A 15,964-nucleotide genomic window follows, 5' to 3' on the forward strand; every position below is an offset into this window, starting at 1 on the left:
TATTCTTTACTAATCAATTTCTTACTTAACCAACAATGCAGTTTTAAGAAAAATAAGTGTTAAGGGCTTGTAAGTACGCCATTCACTGTACGGTCTGTTGTATTCGGCGCATGTGACCCTGATTTGATTTGAGATGGGTTTAAACGACAGGGACTCAAAGAAAAAAAATGATCCGTTGATGTTGATACAGTAACATACGTATGCTATGTAATGCAATGAGACAAGCCCACCAGGTATTAGGATTGAGTGGACATACTCATGATCTGCTCATCACAGATCCTCCTGGGTAAAAAATAGGATGATCTATCATCCTGAAATCAAATTAGATTTTGTGTTGCTTCAGTGTGCAGTTAATTCCTCACTTAAATCAACCGACTTTTTCCCCCTCCGCTTGTCATATCCCTCCGACGATAGGGGAGAGAGGGCGCCATAGTTACCTGAGCAACTGAACAAACATGCAGTCATCAGCTGGACATTCGACCTCCAATCATCCTTCTCCTGGATGTTTTCCTCCATTGATGCGAGGAGGTGGCTAACAACAGCTAGATTAGATTAGCCTGGTGATTGCGGGGCCGTATATTTAATTACGGTTTATCGGCATGTCAAGATCACAGGGAGACAGCAAATGGTGAATGTCTGATTGTACAGAAACCCTCTGATTGAGCCTGGCCCCTAGGTTGATGGAGAGCTCTGCTTTGGCATGAAAATAGTCTTCTCTCTCTCTCTCTCTTTCTCTCAGTAGTTTGCTTTCTCTCTCTGTAGTTTGCTTTCTCTCTAGCTCATCCTCGGGGATAGTGCTCTACAAAAGACAGAAAATACAGTCTAAATTAACTATGACTAAACGCCTCCTGTAACATCAGGCGCCAGACAGCTGAATGACTTCCCGCTCAAAACGACTTTCACACTACAAACTGGTTGGTGCGCGACTGACTGTCCATGAAAGAGAAAGGTAATACACCCAATTGGGTTTCCATGGAGTCCGTGCCAGACTTTTATGCCGTTTCACGGCTTACAAATTGTACATTTCCTGTACAGGGATGTACAGTTTTTAGTGCAGGATTTTTTTCTTAAAGAAACATTGATGGCAAAAGGTTTATTATCTCCATCTGCATTGTTACATTTTGAGGAAACAAAAACAGGCTTGCCCTCTGGTATGTCTACAGGCTTCTGCTCCTTGAACTATTCAGCGAATGTGGTTGAACAGTGTATAGAGAATCCACTTCTTGGTCAGCACATATTTCTTTAATGAGCTTAGAATCTACCAAGAATACTGTATATTTAGCCAAAAACATTCATATACTGTATTTCAGACACAGACATTTTTGCATGTTATATGTAGCCTACTGTATGTCCTTTTTTAAATGTATTTTTTTACCCTGATTTGGAACAATGCTCTTATGGCTTGCTCTGGTTTAGTTTCAGTAAACTCAGTAGATTTTCAAAGGAGCAGAATTCTGCCCCCCCCCCCCCCCCCCCCCCCCCCCCTTCCCCTTTCAAAAGTACATTGAATGAGATGATTTCCATTTTAGGATTCGGGATGCCACAAAGTAATTATCGCTTTGATCTGGTGATGTTTGTTTGCTTGCCTTTTGAAGTTAAATAAAGTAGATGAGAATTAAAAAACGCACCTGCAGATTGCTTACATCGGCACAATCTGCCATATTCAAATAGGGTTGCGGCCTCTCTCAAAGTTGTCAGTCTTGCTTGTTCATCGTTTTGGAGAAGGTGTGTTTGGGGGGGGGGGGGGGGGGAATCATTTAGGGCAGACAGATGTGAAGCAGAAATAGTGGGTTCAGCATAACAGAGAATGTGCCTGCGTTTCTTATCCTTTTTTAAACATTTTATTCGATAAAAAGGCGGGCGAGGGGAAATAAGCAAAATAAATAGGGAGCCCGCTCTTCATATATCAGGTGATGTTATTATATTCCAGCTTCGGATGAATGGTTCTGTCTGAGCTTATAGCTGTCAGCCTGCATCTCAATGCATCATCCAGAGAGAGAGAGAGAGAGAGAGAGAGAGAGAGAGAGAGAGAGAGAGAGAGAGAGAGAGAGAGAACAGAGTAACCAAAGACAAAATAAGGATACACTACTGAATCCCTTGGAAAGTGAGATCAAATAACAAAATAAGCAATACAAGACACATCGTAAACTTCCATTGAGCACCGAGTATGCTTCAAAGTGGACCCACATAATGAATGACTTGAGTGTTAGTAATGACTTGCAGCAAATGTGTAATGAATGTTTCAGTTTGTAATTTTTCCTCGCCATGAAAAATTGGGTAAAATTCACATCATTAGTTAGTCATGTCACTAGCTTTACAAATGCAGTATAGAACATGCAAACCTTTGATTTCCTGAATGGTAAGTAGCAGGTAGCATATATTACTTTGCCCCTTAAAGCCACTAGTATCTAGCATCTATGTTTTTAACAAACAGACCCACTTATTTAGATTATTCATGGTGTGTAAAATCAGTCTACATTTAATTTGAATTTGAATCTTGACTGAGGATTCATTAGTAGACTATGCTGGCAACACAAATTCCACTTGATAAAAATAAAATAAGTAAGGGCATAGAGTCCTTAGCCACCCAGACACTAGTTTTGCAGACAATGTTTATCACAATTGCTTGTTTGGAGTTTGGTCTTTAGCAGTGCTCTGTAACGAACTGTCTTACTGACCTTTGACCTTTAGGGTGATTGCGGTTGACAGAAGAGATTCTTGCACATGTTTACATCTCTGTTTCTCAAGGAAATGGATTCAGGTCTTGGCAAGACACTAAACACTTTCAATTTTGTTTGTGTACAGAGACCAACTATTTTAATTTTGATAAGAAGCAGTAGCTATGGATCAAAATATTGGCTTTCGGACAAAACTGTCACAAACTAGCAACATGGCCTCCACATTCCAACCATGCACTGTATTCTGTTGAAGTGTATTTCTCCAATCAACACTTACAAATTATCTTTCAGCCACTTACACAGTGACCGTCAAATTCCTAATCTAAGCACCCAATCAAAATGTTGTATCACCTCAGATATAGACTGACTTAGGTCTCAATAATAATGCCCCTGACATGTTTATCCAGTCCAAGTTGAGTGCATGAGCCATTGGCACGTGTTTCAGAGGTCAATAGAGCCTAAAATATCCATGCTTATATATAATAGCCGACAGAATGGTGTGATACAGTAGTAGTGTCTTGTCCATTGGCCCATTCCTAGACATGGAAAACCATTGTCCCATTGCTGTACATGGAAAACCATTGGCCCATTGCTATACAGGTCACCTGCCACTCCACACCATTGACTTTGATGTGTTTTCAACTCTCAAAACTGTGGTTCTGTAATGGTCCTGCGGCAGCTGTGGTCGGGCAGCGGTCAAAGCGTTCCAACAGCAGGCTCTGTGCAGACCTGACCCGACCGCCTAGACTCTAATGTGAGAAGGATTCATGGGAACCAGAGATGGGGGTCCAAATGGGTCAAGACCCCCATGTTGTATACTACCTCCTCCCCAGAGATAACGGCTTAGTGGGCTTGTTCAGTTTCTTAGCTCCCCTTTCACTCTATACAGGCCTCATCTTTTCCACTACGTCTGCTATTAAATGGTCGCGTTGCAGTGTCTGCACATGTAAACACTATCACGGTTTGCATGGTTATGGCCTTATTTGGAGCCTTTCTCTCTGTCACCACGGAAATCTACAACACACTTAGGCCTTGCATATGCTTTGTATTAATTCTGATTTACCTACTTTATATCCATCCAACAATATGCAATAGAATTTGATTTTGGTGAAATACACAAACCGAGATACTGGTGTGAAGTACTTAAGGAAAAATACTTTAAAGTACTATTTATGTTGTTTTTGTGGGTATCTGTACTTTACTATTTATAATTTTGACAACTTTTACTTTTACTTCACTGCATTCCTAAAGAAAATAAGTACTTTTTAAACTCCATACATTTTCCCTGACATCCAAAAGTACTCTTTACATTTGGAATGCTTTGCAGGACAGGAAAATGGTCCAATTCACGCACTTATCAAGAGAACGTCCCTGGTCCATCCTATTGTCTCTGATCTGGCGGACTCATAGCACACGTGCTTTGTTTGTTAACTATGTCTGAGTGTTTGAGTGTACCCCTGGCTATCCATACATTTTAAAAACAAGAAAATGGTGCTATCTGGTTTGCTTAATATAGGGAATAATAAAAAATAAAAAATGTTTTAAGTATATTTTTCAAATGTACTTTTGATACTTTAGTATATTTAAAATGGAATACTTTTAGACTTTTACTCAAGTAGAATTTTACTGGGTGACTTTCACATTTTACTCGAGTCATTTTCTATCAAGGTATCTTTACCTTTACTCAAGCATGATGATTTTTCCCACCACTGCATACACCCGTATCCACTCAACAAACATACAAGCTGTCATTTTTCACATAACCTTTTCAGAGAAACACAGCTAGTAGAAATAGTCATTTCATTTTTTTTTTTGCCATGGCAATTCTAATAGCCAATAGGGTTTGTTTGCTTTGTTGTGTTATGGGTGACTGGTTCTGGACATTAAAGTAAATGTCACATTTACAGATGGAATACAGAAGTTCTTTCATCTTTTTCTCTCTGTTAAGTATAGGGACTACAGCGCTATGTTAAAGCCCCTTGGGATATTTACAGTATTCAGTAAAAAAAAAAGTCATTTGTAAAAGGCCATTGCTGGGTGGCAGGGACTCTGAAGCTAGCATTGCAAAGTCTACAGTTTTGCTTTTAAATGCAGAGAACAATGCTAATATTTTTTTTCTGTTTATAGAATTCTAATTACAGAATAACATATGTACAGTATGTTTTGATCACCGATGATATATCTCACATTCCTCAACAAAAACATTTATACTGAAGGTAGACAATGGAAACACTGAAGTAAATGAGGGATAAAAAGTACATTGAAAGCAAGTGCTTCCACACTGTTGTGGTCCTGAGTTAACTAAGCAATTAATTCAGGCTCAGAGTCATGTATAGAAATGCTGGGTAGGCCATTATTTTGGCTACCATGGCTATTCTCCCATAGGATGACAATGCACCCATCCACAGGGCATGAGTGGCCACTGAATGGTTTGACATCATCCTGCACTCCACCTCCACATAAATCAGATTGTCAAATCCTAATTCTTCCACCGCCGCTGAAATTGCCGAAGTCAGGTCCTCCCTTTCCAGTCCTGCCACTGAAACCCTTGTTTTTTAAATGAACTTTTCTTAAGTCAGGGTAGCCCAATTAAGACCAGGGTCTCATTCCTGAGTACAAACATTTTCTCATAACTGGAAGAACATTTTACATTTCAAATAAAACAAGAATAAATCATCAGGCATAACCTCAACACCACAATTGAAACAAATAAGCCACCACAATCAATCAAAACAACTGCAATCCTCAATTATTTAATTCAACACCAGAGTTCTAAACTGCCTTAGCGGCACCAGGGAATCAAGATGCAATGAATTTTATAGGTTATTCCAACAATGGGAGGGGGGGGGGGCACTAAAACTAAAGGTGGATTTACCTAAACTGGTTGAGACCAGAGGGACCGCAAGAGTTAACCAATCCTGTGAGCGGGTTTGGTAGCTCATTCTTTTATACGTTAGCAACAAAGTTAGGTAAGTTGGAAGCTTGTGTAGTAGAGCATTTTAAGGGGATAAGGAAGTAATCTATGGGATTTTCATGAGGACCAACCAACCTTTTGATACAAGATACAGTGGTGAGTGTTAACTGTCACCTGTGATAAAGAGAAGGGCGCTATGGTAGATGGCATCCAAATGTTTAAAGAGTGACTGCTTTTAAATAAAGGTTCAATTAAAATTAAAATAAATAACCTTTTACTGCAATGGGTTCAATCAGGGTGACACAGAATGTTTCTTGGTAGTCTTAAAACCTCTTTGGGCTAGGGGGAAGTAGTTGATGTCCGGATGAAAAGCATGCCCAAAGCAAACTACCTGTTACTCAGGCCCAGAAGCTAGGATATGCATATAATTGGTAGATTTGGATAGAAAACTCAAAAGTTTCTAAAACTGTTAAAGTCTGTGAGTATAACAGAACTGATATGGCAGGCGAAACCCCGAGGACAATCTATCCAAAAAAGATTAATTTAAGCCTACCACTGTTTCCGATAGCTGTCATGTTTATTATGAGGCGAAATCCTCCCAGATTGCAGATTCCTAGGGCCACTAGATGTCTACAGTCTTTAGAAAGAGTTTCAGGTTTGTTTTTGGAAAAATTAGCTAGAATTTGTAGCTTTTCTAAGTGGCTCCCATTTTGGCTGAAGTGTTTTCATGCGCGTGGATGAGAGCGCATTCTTTGTTTATCTCCGGTAAAGACAATAACGATTCTCCGTCTTAAATTGTATAGTTTATTTACGTATTAGGGTACCTGAGGTTTGATTATAAACATTGTTTGACTTGTTTGGAGAAGTTTATTGGTAACGTTTGGGATTCATTCTGTATGCATTTTGAAGGAGGGAAACCGGTGGATTATTGAATGAAGCGCGCCAGCTAAACTGAGTTTTTGGGGTTATAAAGAATTACGTTATCGAACAAAAGGACCATTTGTGATGTAGCTGGGACCTTCTGGAGTGCCAACAGAAGAATATCTTCAAAGGTAAGGCTTTTATTATATCGCTATTTCTGACTGGTTAAAAATGTTTTTCGTGCTTTTGTATGGTGTGCTTTCGCCGTAAAGCCTTTTTGAAAACGGACACAGTGGCTGTATTAACAAGAAGTGAAGCTTTATTTTGATGTATGACACTTGTATTTTACTGAATGTTAAATATTTCTGTCATTTGAATTTCACGCTCTGCAATTTCACTGGATGTTGTCGAAGTGGGTTGCTAGCGGAACGCCTGCGCCAGAAAGGTTAAACAAATTGACTTTGAAACAAAAGTATACACCTCGCACATGGTTATGGGTTTAAAAAGAAGACACCTGTACCATGTCAGATATAGAGTAGAAATGTACATCATTTTAAGATGCATCCCAATATTACACTTTATATACATCACAGAAAACTGAAATAAAAACTGTTTGACATAGAAACACCGGATTTTCTGCAGTTAAATAATGAAATTATAAAATATATGAGTAACATTCTATACAAACCGGCCTATGTTGCATCAATATGTGTCATAAACAGTTATTGTAGTGTCAAAATTGACTACAAAGTGTAACTAGGATCCTTTTGGTACAGTAATAAAGTCAGTCTCGTCTAAAACAGAGTTTGAAATATCCGTGCGTCACAACAGGTAAAAAAAAAAGGTTTGGTTTCGATTTGACGATGTCAATTTGCCCACTAACATGGGGTGGACAGCTGCAGTGATTACTCTCTATCCAATAGCATAGACAGTGAGACAGACCTGCCCAGCAGCTCCGACTTCGTTTACATAAGACAACACTTCACACCTTTTTATTTGAGAAATACTGCACCAAACACCTTAGTTATATGTAAAAATGCACAAAAAAATTAATTACAGATTTTCTGTAAGTCATCTTAAATTCATTCTGCTGATTTTTAGGAAGTTAAATGGGTGTAACTTGGGGGTAAAAACTGAATTAACCAAACGGGGAAACGGTCAGAAAACACACCTCCAAGACTGAAATCTCAGGAGCAACAGAAAAACACACATGCCAATTCGCCGTGTTCAGTGGCCCTTTAAGAGTAGTGGCTGCTGCAATTAACCATCATGCATGCATTCATCTTCTCCCGGCTTGACTACTGCAACACTCTAATCTCCGGCATCAACTCGGAGATTAGCTCCGAGCTCAACAAGCTCCCTCCAAATGCTTAAACTCTGCAGCCCAACTCTTTACCCACATTAAGTCCTGGAAACACATCACCTCTGTCCTCCATGAACTCCACTGGCTAGCTTCCGTCCTCCTCTGGCTACATTGACTTCAATACAAAACCTGGGAGGCTCGTAGGGCTCACCCCCTTCCATTGACCTACATGGTAAGTATGACCACTTCTGGAGGACGTCCTCCAATCAATCAAAGCTTTTGCAGTATGAATTGACATGTTGTGCTTCCAATCATATAATTAGGATTAGAGCATTAACCTAGGTGTTGTATTGGGATTGTGCCACATAGCATTATGGGGGTTCTATGTGTTGAGAAGCTTTATGTCATTGTTGGATTAAGAGTGACAGTTGAGAATGTCTTCTGAAATTATTAAGTTAAAATTCGTTTTTTCAAATTACAGGAGACTGAGGAGGTTTATTATAAATAGTTTTTTTTGGCTTTGGAACTTTATTTTGTGTCCAGTTCAATTTATTTAAATTTGCTTTGCTAACTTCAGTAGCTAGCTAGCTACCAGCGCCAGTGTGCAGTTTTCTCCGCCAGAATGGCCAATTCTGCCGAAAATGACTTTGTTGAAGAACCACTTTCATTCTCTGGGTTACACGGAAAAGCGGTGAATTAAAGCGAAGGTCGACCTCTGCCTGAGATCAGTTTCATGATGAAGGATGAAAAGGTGAGGACATCCGATACCAACTGGTATCAAATGTATAGCTGGTTAACGGGGAGCCTTTCATCAAGCCGCCTGTATTGCTGGCCTTGCCTGCTTTTTGGAAAGTCTAAATCTTGGTTGAAAGGTGGTGGGTACAGTGACTTGATGTACATCGATCGTTTAGCTAAACGGCAAAACAAAAGCAGGGAGCATATGAATGCTCACATCAGATTCAAGCTTCTGGGGAAAAAGCTGCATTGATTATGACGAAGGCCTGCGTATTCAAACTGCGCAACATAACGAGAAAGTAAGAAGAAACAGGGATGTTCTCCAACGGCTTATCAACAGCACTGTGTTTGGGCATGAGGACACGACGAGAGGGAAATATCTGCCAACAAGAGCAACTACAAGGAGCTTGCAGAGGTGATTGCATGTTACAATGCTTTACTTGCTGAACATATCGAACATTCAACTGTCTTTTCTTGGCTGTCAAACAATTCCGAATGATTTAATAGCTTCCATTGCATCATTCATTAAAAGTTTGATTAAAGAGAGAGTTTGACGCAGCGATTTTTATAGCCAATATAAAAAACGGAATAATCACCGTCCTACATTATAGGGTCCAGAGTTTTCCTAGTTAGGTTAACGCATAAGGAAGAACTCTAGGCCCCAGGGGGTAAGACCCACCGCTCTGGGTCCTATGGTGCACCAGTCTGCTTGCAGTTGTCAGTTATCGAAAGGTATGTGGATGATCAGGGCTTTATTCAGGAACGTTTCTTGAGGTACTTTGATGTGTCAAGTGGACGAGATGTGCAGTCTGTTTGACTTCATGAATTTTGAGATGTCTGAGTTTAATTACGTAGACAAACTACGCAGTTAGTTTGGAATGTATCTGCTGTAATGGAAAGTATCTGCTATTTGTATTTACAGCTAAGTCCTCTCCTGTTCCCTGATTTTAGAGTGATGACTACTCCACTCCACTACCATTGTCAACTTTCTCCTGACGTGAACTGAAGCCACAGCGTCTCATGTGCTCGCTCATCCACTGACACATTGAATGTTTCCCCTCCAAGTACTGTGAGTACCCCTATCTGTTTTCTCTCATTCCTGTATGTAGAGTCAATCACATACACAAACACATTATTACACATCAGAGACTTTACTCCTTGCTTGGACTAACTCATTCTTAGGTCTGTGTAGTGTGGTGTTGTTTTTTGTCTTCCCAGTCAAATCCTGTTCTGCACTGAAGTCAAGCCCCTGAACACCTCAACTCATGCCTCACACCCTCATTCAATCACTGCTGTGATCCCTTTCCCACACTGTGTAAGTAGCCCTCTCATTCCCATTCCCCATAATATTGCACTATAAATGTCTTTATTAAAAGCTTTAGGTTAAAATGATTTGTCTTTGATGATTTTTGATAAACACTTTGTCATCTCTATACCGTAGAGATGACAGTGTTTTTCAAAAATCATCAAAGACTGCTCCCAACATATTGATTACAATATCCTCCATCTGACCTACAAAGGGCTTCACCACCTTGCCCTCCCTTACCCCTCAAACCTTCTTCTCACCTACCAATCCACCATAGCAGACCCTCTTGTCATCCCCAGGTGCGAACTCCAGAGCTTCGGCTTCAGGGCCTTCTCCAGGATTGCTCCTAGGTTCTGAAACTCTCTCCCTCCAGCCATCTGTGACTCTGAGTCCATCACCATCTTTCAGTCCTTACTAAAGCCCCACCTTTTTGACAAGGTCTACCTGATACATCATACTCTTCCCCTTCCTTGAGCCCACCCCTCACTTTGTTCATGTTTTTGTTTAGTTGTTTTTGTTCTGACAATTGTAAAGCAGCTTTGGGTCTTTGAAAAGTGCTGTATAGGTCCCATGTATTAGTATTATTATTATTATTATATAAGTGACATATGACTGTCAGCTTGGAGTGATATAACAACAATGGTTAAATGTCACTATTTTATCTTGACATATTCTAATGAGTGAGGAAGGAGGCCCAGAGGCCCCACAGCACAACAACATCAACATCCAGAGATGCAGATGAGGCAGTAATCCCTCCCCACCCAACCCTAGCAAGCTAAGCCTGATCCTCTCACAGTCCGCTGGGGCTCGACCCCTGGGCCAGCTGCCTTCCTGGAGCCAGAAGCAGATAAACAACCCACACTGCTGTTTCCCAGGATCCCTCCAACCCCAGAGGTCCCAGGCACACTAACATGGTGCAACAGGGGGATAAAGAGGGAGTTTGAAGGAGAACAGACAGGATACTGGGATGCTTGGGCCTAGGCTGCTGCAGTTCAGCCAAAGCCCTCTAGGGAATGTGTTCAGCACCCATGGTTGGACACGGGTGGTGGAGAAACACTGGTGAGACTCCACCAAGGGAGATGTTGCAGAGGTGACAGGGACATTAAATATGCTTCACAGACTGGGCGGCTGGAAAAAAAAGACAGCTCTGGAAATACAATTCACAACCATGCATCTCAAATACAGGCCAAGCATTTAAAAAATGTGAACACTAGATAAATACTGTCACCTTGGGGCTTATAAGAAAACATATCCAGCATAGTTAAATGTAGGTTTCTATCTACTATTTATTGTCTGTTGTTCACTAAGTGGCTACACAGCAATGCAGAGCCAGACTTAGATCTATAGTGTGGCTCTAAACCCTGGGCTTGTATATCTCTTGGTCACACCGTGCGCATACTAAGTCCCTTCCTCTGGGTGATCTGAACATGCCCCTACTAATACGTTCCGTGACTTCAAGAGCCTCGCCAGAGGTGCTGTGGGTGGAGATGCGTCTGTGGGCTGATTGACAGGTGTTATCCATCACAGCAGCCTGGAGACGGGTACATCCCCAGACCCAATGACACAACTACCGTATAGCATGCAGTAACGCCGCTACAGAAACCATATTCAAATGTCTGCATGTAGGGAAATAGAACTCTTTATCACATGATTTCATCACAGTCTTTCAGTGTATCTGAATTGTAAGCGGAGACGTTTAAGTAACACATATACACTGCTATATTTCAGAGCCATGAAGAATATAATGTTCATAGCAATGGACTTTCTGTTAAATAACAAACTCTGTCCCTTCTGTACTGTGGGGAAAAAATGTCTTATTTAATTGTAAAGAGGGATAGTCTATATGAGGCACGTACAGTATGTAGGACAATCATAAATCTGATTGTTTGTGTCCAGTCCACATTGTAATGTGTAAAATCAATACTCCTATCTATAGAAGGTTGGGGTCATTTTCCCTGTCTGGCAGGATCCACATAATCTTTCGATAAAGCTCCTATCTCACCCTCTTATTCCCGAGAGGGACTTTTGCCAGGGTAGGGATGATATCAAGACATTCCATGGAACAGTATGCTTGGTTAGATGCTAATGCTATTGGAGTGCACTTCAACTGAATTCGAATTTAGAAGCCCTGAAAAACATGTGCAGATTTTAAAAGGGTATTAGAATCAAACACATTAGACAGTTGAAGTTCCTACAGATCCATTCAGTTTCAGTAAATATTCACTCTCACCAGCAAGCCTGATATTTGGTACTTGCCGGCCAACTGAGATACAATTGCTCAACATGAAAATGTTGCTAGACTGACATATCTCCACCTAAGCCCCCTTCCCTCTCTATGTCTCCAAAATACTAACCTGTCTGATGCCACTGGGTAAAGTCTGTCTCACACTCTCTGTAGAGACACCGACAGCTATACTGTCATAGTAACAGCGAGCAAAGGGAGGGAGGGCGGAGAATTTGTCGGTTCACACTCTGTACGACCTGGCAGCGTCTGGAAGTGACACACACGCAAGCAAACAGACACACCCACACTATGTTGTCTTTTCTCCTACCCACGTTTCCAGCCGCGCATCTTTCAGAATGTCAAGAGGCCTTTCAAACTGTAGAGAGAGCCTGCTGGGTGACGTAGTGCACACAGGGACTGTGAGATTGCGAGAAGAGAGGGAACGAGGAAAGGAAAAGTTGCTGGAAGGTTTGTAAGATTGTCTTTTTTATCTACTGAGAGTTTAGGACATGCTGCCCTTACATCTACTGGGACTTCTTTGTGATAAATATGATGGCTGACAAGAATACATATACACACTTCAGTGTGCGAACACACATACTAAATACGGCATAAAAATGGACACTAATCACTTTTATACCCCTACAAACAAACACACACAAACACTCATGGGTGATGTTGACCCTGCACATCTCCAGCTTGGACCTGCAGTTCACCCTGGAAGACAGCACTGTGCTAGCCAGGCCGGGACAGAGGGCCCACTCTGCGGTAGCCAATGCTAGCTAACCCAGGCTTGGAACAGCTAGAGGAAGAGCAGAGAGGAAGCCTGCTAGCATGGGTGAACCAGGCGGCAAGCGACACGACATGCCAGGCCAAGGCAGCCTGGGCCTGGGGTTTAGCCCCGCTGAGCTCTGGTGTCCAGCCCAACGCCTTCCAGCGCCCGCTGCCAATATGCCAATGTGCCAGCGATGTGAGAACAGGGAAATGTCTGTCTCACTCACTCAGGAGGCAGCAGCGCTGGCCTTGTCTCTTTGGCCTGACAGCTGACCAGGAGTGTCGCTACTCTAGGTCTATGTGCAAGCTGTCCTCTTCACAGAAGAATTAAAGCCAAGTCTAGATGAATCAGTGTCAAACTAAATGACTGACATATTTTCACTCTTATTAGTATCATCTAATGTATAATTTCTGTCTATTGATGAAGTATTGGAGAAGTATTACAATGGATGCAGAGTTTAGATGACTTTGAGAAATGAAATGGATAATAGGGATCAAAATGTGATTTATTCTTTCACCTAAGGTGTCAAAAGAATATTGAAGGTACTCATCCACACAGTTTATGCAGCACTCTTTGAAATGGTTCAAATCCAAATAATCATTATCCAATCATAAGGCGTCCGCGTTTCATCACATCTGCTGATAATCTAAACCACCTGCTCAGAAAATGTAACGATTGTCTTCTGATGAGGAATAGGATGGATCGGACCAATGAGCAGCGTGGTAAGTGTTCATGTTATATTTATTGGAACAGAAACACGAAACAAAATAACAAAGAGAGTGAAACGAAAATGAAACAGTCCTGTAAGGTGCAGCAACACAAAACAGAAAACAACTACCCACAAATCATAGTGGGAAAACAGGCTGCCTAAGTATGGTTCTCAATCAGAGACAACGATAAACAGCTGCCTCTGATTGGGAACCATACCAGGCCAAACACAGAAATACAAAAACATAGAACAACACATAGAATGCCCACCCCAACTCACACCCTGACCAAAATAAAAAAGGAACTAAGGTCAGGACGTGACGGAAAAGCTGAAAAACAAGAAAAGTATGTCACATACAAATTCCTTGCTCTACTGTATTTAACATTGTACTGTATAATTCTGGCAAAAAATCCCTAGACTGTCCCTTCTCGCTTTAAGAGCAATAAGTGTGCCACTATTTTCACTGTGATGTTATTTATGATTCTATCACTTCCCCAACTTGATATATGGGGATAAATATAAGCCAAAGGCTCTTCCTTGTCGCCTTGGAAACGAAATAAGAGCGGAATGACCAGAGTAAACGCGAAAGGCTTTTAAACAGCATCCATTTGTTATCTGTGAAGATGGGGATATTGACACAAAGAAGGGTAATGGCACTATGAAATGTTAGTTGTGAGCGACAGAAAATCTAGTTTTGCCACTTAGCAGGAAGGAGCGCAGTTTGATTGCCAGTAATCCATTGATCTCTTCACAGCGATTCAGGGTGATATCAGACAAAACAACTGACAAACCAACATGAACTTGATGTTAGTGATTTATTTAAAAGCCCAGGCTTTCATATACAGTGCGTTTGAAAACGATTCAGACCCCTTGACTTTTCCACATTTTGTTTACGTTGCAGCCTTATTTTAAAATGGATTAAATACATTTAAATCCTCAGCAATCTACACACAATAACCTATAATGACAAAGCGTAAACAGGTTTTTAGACATTTTTGCAGAGACAGGATTGTCAAGGCACAGATCTGGGGAAGTGTACCAAAAAATGTCTGCAGCATTGAAAGTCCCCAAGAACCCAGTGGCCACCATCATTCTTAAATGGAAGAAGTTTGGAACCACCAAGACTCTTCCTAGAGCTGGCCGCTCAGCCAAACTGAGCAATCGGGGGAGAAGGGCTTTGGTCAGAGAGGTGACCAAGAACCCAATGGTCACTCTAACAGAGCTCTAGAGTTCCTCTGTGGAGATGGGAGAACCATCTCAGCAGCACTCCACCAATTAGGCCTTTATGGTAGAGCGGCCAGACGGAAGCCACTTCTCTGTAAAAGGCACATGACAGCCCGCTTGGAGTTTGCCAAAAGGCACCTAAAGACTCTCAGACCATGAGAAACAAGATTCTTTAGTCTGAAGTAAACAAGATTGAATTCTTTGTCCTGAATACCAAGCATCACGTCTGGAGGAAACCTGGCACCATCGCTACGGTGAAGCATGGTGGTGGCAGCATAATGCTGTGGGGATGTTTTTCAGCGGCAGGGACTGGGAGACATGTCAGGATTGAGGGAAGGATGAACGGAGCAAAGTACAAAGAGATCCTTGATGAAAATCTGCTCCAGAGTGCTCAGGACCTCAGACTGGGGCAAAGGTTCACCTTCCAACAGGACAACAACCCTAAGCACACAGCCAAGACAAAGCAGGTGTGGCTTCAGGACAAGTCTCTGAATGTCTTTAAATGGCCCAGCCAGAGCCCCGACCTGATCGAACATCTTTGGAGAGTCTTGAAAACAGTTGAGTAGCAACGCTCCCCATCCAACCTGACAGAGCTTGAGAGGATCTGCAGAGAAGAGTGGGAGAAACTCCCCAATACAGGTGTGCCAAGCTTGTAGCATCATACCTAAGAAGATTCAAGGCTGTAATCACTGCTAAAGGGGCTTCAACAAAGTACTGAGTAAAGGGTCTGAATACTTATGTAAATGTGATATTTCTGGGTTTTATTTGTAATAAATGTGTATACATTTCTAAAAAACAGTTTTATTGTGTGTAGATTGATGAGGGGGAAAAAACGATTAAATCAATTTTAGTATTAGACTGTAACCTAACAAAATGTGGAAAAAGTCAAGGGGTCCGAATACTTTCCAGAGTCACTGTACAGTAGGCCTGATTCTATAGGATTTTCAAATACTTCTAGATGTTTGTCTTAAACATCTACATTGATTTCTGCAGATTTCACATCTATGCCTCATACACCCTGTGCCTGCTCACTGCTTGCAGCAACAATTTGCAGTAATGGATGCGCATTTGAAATGAGAAACATTGTGAGGACAATATTGCAAAACGCTAAATATTAAAAGAAGGCTTCGGGGGCACACTGAAAATATTGGGCTTGTGTAATTAAAGTGAGACCCCAAGCAACATCGTCTCTACTGTGTGAAAACCATAGAAATATAATTACTAGAAAGGACAAG

The 15,964-nt window shown here is 41.4% G+C and overlaps 1 long non-coding RNA gene across 1 annotated transcript; it reads left to right on the forward strand.

Moving 5' to 3' along the window:
• The first annotated feature begins 9,330 nt into the window (after positions 1–9,330).
• LOC149975542 (uncharacterized) lies at positions 9,331–15,525 on the forward strand. The gene is made up of 3 exons (XR_016488513.1): positions 9,331–9,560; positions 9,684–9,806; positions 10,097–15,525. It is a non-coding gene; the product is annotated as an uncharacterized LOC149975542 (long non-coding RNA).
• The last annotated feature ends 439 nt before the right edge of the window (positions 15,526–15,964 follow it).

The sequence above is a fragment of the Oncorhynchus mykiss genome, chromosome 18 (assembly GCF_057628025.1).
Source record: "Oncorhynchus mykiss isolate SJ-2025 chromosome 18, ASM5762802v1, whole genome shotgun sequence".
Classification (NCBI taxonomy): domain Eukaryota; kingdom Metazoa; phylum Chordata; class Actinopteri; order Salmoniformes; family Salmonidae; genus Oncorhynchus; species Oncorhynchus mykiss.